Source organism: Pseudorasbora parva, chromosome 13 (genome assembly GCF_024679245.1).
Source record: "Pseudorasbora parva isolate DD20220531a chromosome 13, ASM2467924v1, whole genome shotgun sequence".
Taxonomy (NCBI): domain Eukaryota; kingdom Metazoa; phylum Chordata; class Actinopteri; order Cypriniformes; family Gobionidae; genus Pseudorasbora; species Pseudorasbora parva.
In genome coordinates, this window is record NC_090184.1 from 10,914,036 (window position 1) to 10,920,232 (window position 6,197).

The following is a 6,197-nucleotide window of genomic DNA, read 5'->3' on the forward strand; positions in this document are numbered from 1 at the left end:
GACAAAACTGGACTAATATAATCATACTTCCTGGTTCTACTAAGAACTCGAGCTGCTGCATATTGGACTAGCTGGAGTTTGTTTATTAGGCGAGCAGAAGAACCACCCAGTAGAGCATTAAAATAATCTAGCCTTGAGCTAATGAACGCATGTACTAATTGTTCAGCATTTTGCATTGAAAGCATGAGCCGTAATTTAAATATGTTTTTAAGATGGTAGAATGCAGTTGTACAGATGCTATAAACGTGGCTTTCAAATGAAAGATTGGTATCAAAGAGCACACCCAGGTTAGTCAGTAGGGATGGGTACCGAAAACCGGTATTAAACGGGCCCCGGGCTGAATTTTGAAAGGCCGAGAGAGAGAGAGAGAGCGAGAGAGCGAGAGAGAGAGAGAGAAACGACAGCCAAGGACAGAACCAAACATTCAAACGTAGCCTGGTTACACTTTAGATCTGTGATAGTCTGCTTTTATTTTAGATTTTGTCTTCCAAAGATTATAATAATAATATTTATGTCTAGCCCAACTTAATTCCCTTTGCAGCAGAAGCCTACGCTGTCATTTCTCCACACTCAAACGTAATGACAGAATCAGCACGATCAGTGATTGTCGTTGTAGCATTTCCCGGCTGAACAGATGCAATTACTCTCAGGAACTGATGTTTGAAAGGAGTTTAATTTCCAAAAAACACCGTAAGAGCTAAATAAAACAAACAAATACACAATAATTAGACATCTGTGCAAATTGTATAAATGTCCATAAACCTATACACTAAAAAATACACATTTGCAATCTAAATGGCCTACACAATACAGCATGTGACAAAGCATATTTTAACTTACAGGCTAATATAATAATTGCATTACTTGCATTACTGTTCTGTAGTAAGCCTGAATAACAAATTATTTTAACATTGACAGTAGCTTTAATGCACATAAAGCACTTAGCAGAATTAGTTTTAAAACAATTAACAAACTTCTTTGAAGTGTTTGAATGACCTATATGGATTTATGAATTGTTTTAATTACAACAATCTCCCTTTAGCGTGCAATATGAACTAAATGAAACACCTGAGCTGACAATGAATTAATTTTAGTACAACTGACAATCTCAATTTAGAGAGAAAAAACATAATGACCGAATAAAGACTAGATTTTCTGTAAACAATCCACTTAAAGTGCAAACCAAGAGAAACTAACAACTAAATGTTTTAGATAGAAAATATAAACACTAAGTCTCTCAAAGTTAATACATAGAATACAATTCAAACAATACCTTGTGCCCTTCATCAGCCAGGAGCTAAGCCGTAGAAAGAAACCTTTTAAACGTAATACACGGAGAGTACCCAAAAATACCTCTCTTCTCTGGTTGCGTTAATCAGAATGACGATTCATCTAGAAATGTGCGCCAACATACACACAGCGCGCCGCAGCTCTTCCTTATAGACACTTCAAAATAAAGGTATGTGAGGTGAGAAACAAACGCTCTTTTAAAAAAACAAGAACGTGTAGAATGTCAACATAAGTATTTCTTAAGTATCATTTCACTACCAAAACATAAAAAATAAAGGGTTATTTTGAAACATTTGGCTAAAGTTTAATATTAAAGTCCCTTTTAGTGAAAGGCTTCTTCCTGCATTCAATGCAACACTGCCCTCTATGGACGGAGGTAAAGGTGACAGCCCACTTCAGCGATTGGGGGATTTGGATTTAATGGTCATTTACAGTCGTAAAATACAGTCTAGCCACTGTTGGTAAATTGTGGGACGCGTTTAATAATAAAAAGAGCGATTAAATGCACAAAAATGTGCGCAAGAGGATGTTCCCAAGTCGGCGCGCGCTCTGAAACAGCCGCAACGAGACGAGCAAATTACACTTTCGTTTCACACTCGCGTCTAAACGATCAAATGAACACAAACATCTTGGTCAAAATGACCGGCTTTTAAGAGTCTCTTAAACACAACACAGTTTGTGTCTAAAATGGACGTAGTTATAATGGATATAGTCAGGAGAAAATATAGCTCATCTGCCTATTATCAGACGCCTATAGATCTGCACGTCTGTCTTAAAGAGGCAGCAGTGTAAATAAACATGCTGACGAATTACTGCGAATTAAACAACCAAATGCAAAGAGAAAATCACTCACAGCTCTTGCATGAATAACTTCAGCTTTAATAAGCATTAATTTGGCTATTTATGATGAACAGTGTTATTTTACATTTGATTAGTAGAATTCTTCCTAAAATGAAAGCACTGTAGGCTGTGTATTTTTGTTAATTGTGTGTGTGTGTGCGTATATATATATATATATATATATATATATATATATATATATATATATATATATATATATATATATATATATATATATATATATATATATATATATATATATAAAATCTCAAAAAGTACCGATAAGAATACCGTTAAAGTACCGGACCGATGAGCAGTATCGGTAAGAGTAGTAATACCGTTAAAACATTAACGATACCTATCCCTATTAGTCAGTGACGACGAGGGCTTGAGAGAGCAGTCATCAAGTGTTAGACAGTATTCTAGGTTACTACTTTTGGAGCTTTTCTGTCCAATAATTAAAAATCCAGTTTTATTTGAATTAAGTTACAGGAAATTACTATTCATCCAATTTTTTATATCAGCTATGCATTCCGTTAATCTTGGGAATTGGTAAGTTTCGTCAGGGCGTTAAGAAATATAGAGCTGAGTATCGTCAGCAAAACAATGAAAATAACGCTATGCTTCCTAATGATATCTCCCAGTGGTAGCATATACCGGGTGAAGAGCAGCGGTCCTAACACTGAGCCTTGCGGTACTCCATACTGAACGTGTGAACAGTGTGACATCTCTTCATTTATTGCTACAAACTGATAACGGTCAGATAAGTACGATTTAAATCATGCTAATGCAGTTCCACTAATGCCAACATAATTTTCGAGTCTATTCAAAAGAATATTGTGATCGATAGTATCGAATGCAGCGCTAAGTTCAAATAACACTAATAGAGAGATACAACCATGATCAGATGATAAGAGTATGATAAGAACACGATCAGATGATAAGAACTGACAAAAATGTAAAATGTGTACCTTAAAATGCAATGTAAGTCACTTTGGATAAAAGCGTCTGCCAAATGCATAAATGTAAATGTAAATGTAAAGATTAAAACATTTGTAACTCTAATTAGAGCAGTCTCAGTACTATGATACGGTCTAAATCCTGACTGGAAATCCTCACAGATACCATTTCTTTCTAAAAAGGAACATAATTGTGAAGACACAGCCTTTTCTAGTATTTTTGATAGAAACGGTAGATTCGAGATTGGCCTGTAATTGACTAATTCTTTAGGATCAAGTTGCGTTTTTTTAATAAGTGGTTTAATTATAGCCAACTTAAAAGTTTTTGGTACATATCCTAATGTCAAGGATAAATTGATGATATTAAGCAGAGGATCTATGACCTCTGGAAGCATCTCTTTTTGTAGCCAAGTCGGTATAAGGTCAAGCATACATGTTGTTGATTTTGATGATTTAACAATTTTAGCCAATTCTTCTCCTCCTATAGCAGTGAATAAGTGTAATTTTTCCTCAGTGACACTACAATGCTCTGTCTGAAGTGATACGGTAGACGGCTGCATGGTTATAATTGTATTCCTAATATTATCAATCTTACTAGTAAAGAAGTTTATAAAGTCATTACTGCTGTGTTGTTTGCAAACGTCAGAAGCTGAAGCTTTATTCTTTGTTAATTTAGCCACTGTATCGAATAAATACCTAGGGTTGTGTTTGTTTTCTTCTAAAAGAGTTGAGAAGTAAGCAGATCTAGCAGTTTTTATGGCCTTTCTGTATGCAATCATGCTCTCTTTCCACAAATTGCGAAAAACCTCCAGTTTTGTTTTCTTCCAGCTGCGCTCCATTTTTCTGGCTGCTGTTTTAAGGATGTGAGTGTGTTCGTTGTACCACTGCATTTGATTATTTGCTTTAATCGTCTTCATTGTTAGAGCATCAGACTCCAATGCGGAAAGATCCGAGTTTGAGCACTGCTTAGAGTGGTTGGCAGGGACGAATTGGCAATCTGTGCATTCTGGAAAAGTCCAGAATGGCCACCCAACCAAGGCGTCAACCAAGGCCTCAGCCCCCCCTATGCCTCACCCCCCCTAAAAAATATGTGATTAATCTTTAAAACATATGAAAGTGGTGGGAGGGTCTGTGAGTTCTTCAATCCGCAGCGGCACCGAGCAGAGCGCACGTCAGAAGCAGAGGTGTGTGCGTGTGTGAATCTGAGCCTCATTGGCCTGTCACCGCTCGTCAATGTCAAAATATTTGAGAAAACAATCAAATCAGAGTAGGCGGGCTTTATGTTCAGACAGACATTGCTGAGGCTGAGCGTAAATTTTAGTAGAGCAACTTGACGACGTCAAGTGAGAGAAATGTACGCAGCTAAACTAAACATTCATATTTGACAGCTGCTGCTTCAAGTCAGAAAACAAAAAGTTAAACAAAAGGTATTCAGGCAAATTAATAAACTTTTGTCTAATTTCATCATTTTGAGTTGAAAATATACTAGCCTATGTGATTCTTGTAGCCTAGGCCTAATTAACAAACAAGAAATATTAACAAAGCCATTTCATCAGATTAAGCATATTGATAATGAATGTGTATATATTGTAAATTAATATAATTCCATTTGCAAATTCAGTAAAAAAAAAAAAAAAATTAACTCAGCTTTTTTCAGCCTGTATTGGGCATAAGATTAGTAATGAATGTGTTTATATTGTGAATTAATTTAATAAAACTTAACTTTAATACACAGTAAATTAACGTGCCGAAGATAATTATTCATAAAACATATAAATATCAGTATGTTATTAAAGCTGCGAGCAGCGATGGCGGGCCCAAGCCGGTGGCACCGCCACCCCGGTGGCATCAGCTTAACTGTGCACAGCAGGCAATAGGCATTTAATATGGGAAAAAATAAATAATGGGACTATGTCAAAGTCATTTGAATTCACCTCATTAACTGCAGCAACTGGTGCTGCTATGACCAGGAACCACAACACTCACATCTATGAGATCAATTACATTTTATTCATTAATTTTATGTCAGATGATGTCAAATGTCAATTTCAAAATGAGTGCAGAATACCGTCCAAATGCTGAAGTTGTATTATCCTTACACTTCTCTTAAAAATAAATTAAGCCAAATCACAGAGACCGCAACAATGATTATAATATCAGTGTCAGGTAAGAGTAATATGCGTGCATATCATTTATAGAAGTTTATTATAAACAGCCACTTTTATAAGATCATGTGAAATTATTTTTTTAATCCATTTGAATTCTATCAATAAATTATTAGTTTAAAGAGGTGTCATACGTGATCTTTGCAAACAAAGCACATGACCTTCTTTAAAGCCCATGTTATAGAAAACAATTAAAAGTATTAGGATATCACTTTCAATTATGTGCAAATGCATTTTTTGCAGCTCAAAATATTGTAAGTTCAGAAGACCAGTGTTATATATATATATATATATATATATATATATATATATATATATATATATATATATATATATATATATATATATATATATATATATATATATATATATATATATAATACATTTTTTAAACTTATTTTTCACAATAAAGTGATAGAAATTGCTGATATAGCCTATGATATGAAAGGGTTAAATTATGAAAAAAAAACAAGAAACAAGGCGACACACACAGAGTGAGAGAGACCCCCTCCACACACACACACACACACACATAGAGTGATCCTGAGAGAGGGAGAGTGAGGGGGGAGGGGAATGACAGACACAAAATCTAAACAGTGAGCGAACATTGTTTTTATTTCACTGTCTGAAAACACTGTTTTGCAATAACAACAATAGTTTTATCTTCAAAACAGTGTTCCCTAGGACATATCCAACCTGGTTACTAAATAAGGCTACACTTCCACCTTCTGGTTATTCTATATGCCGGTAGCTCATTGGTTCTCATTTTTGTCCTTAAACAAAAGGCATTAATCTTCTCATTTTTTAAGTTACACACACTACTTTTTTTTTTAAAGACAATTAAATGGGTTTTTTCTTTTGTTAGTAATGTTTTTTTATATTTATATTTTTTTATTAATAATTATTTGTATTAACACAATTATTTAACTAATTATATAAAACA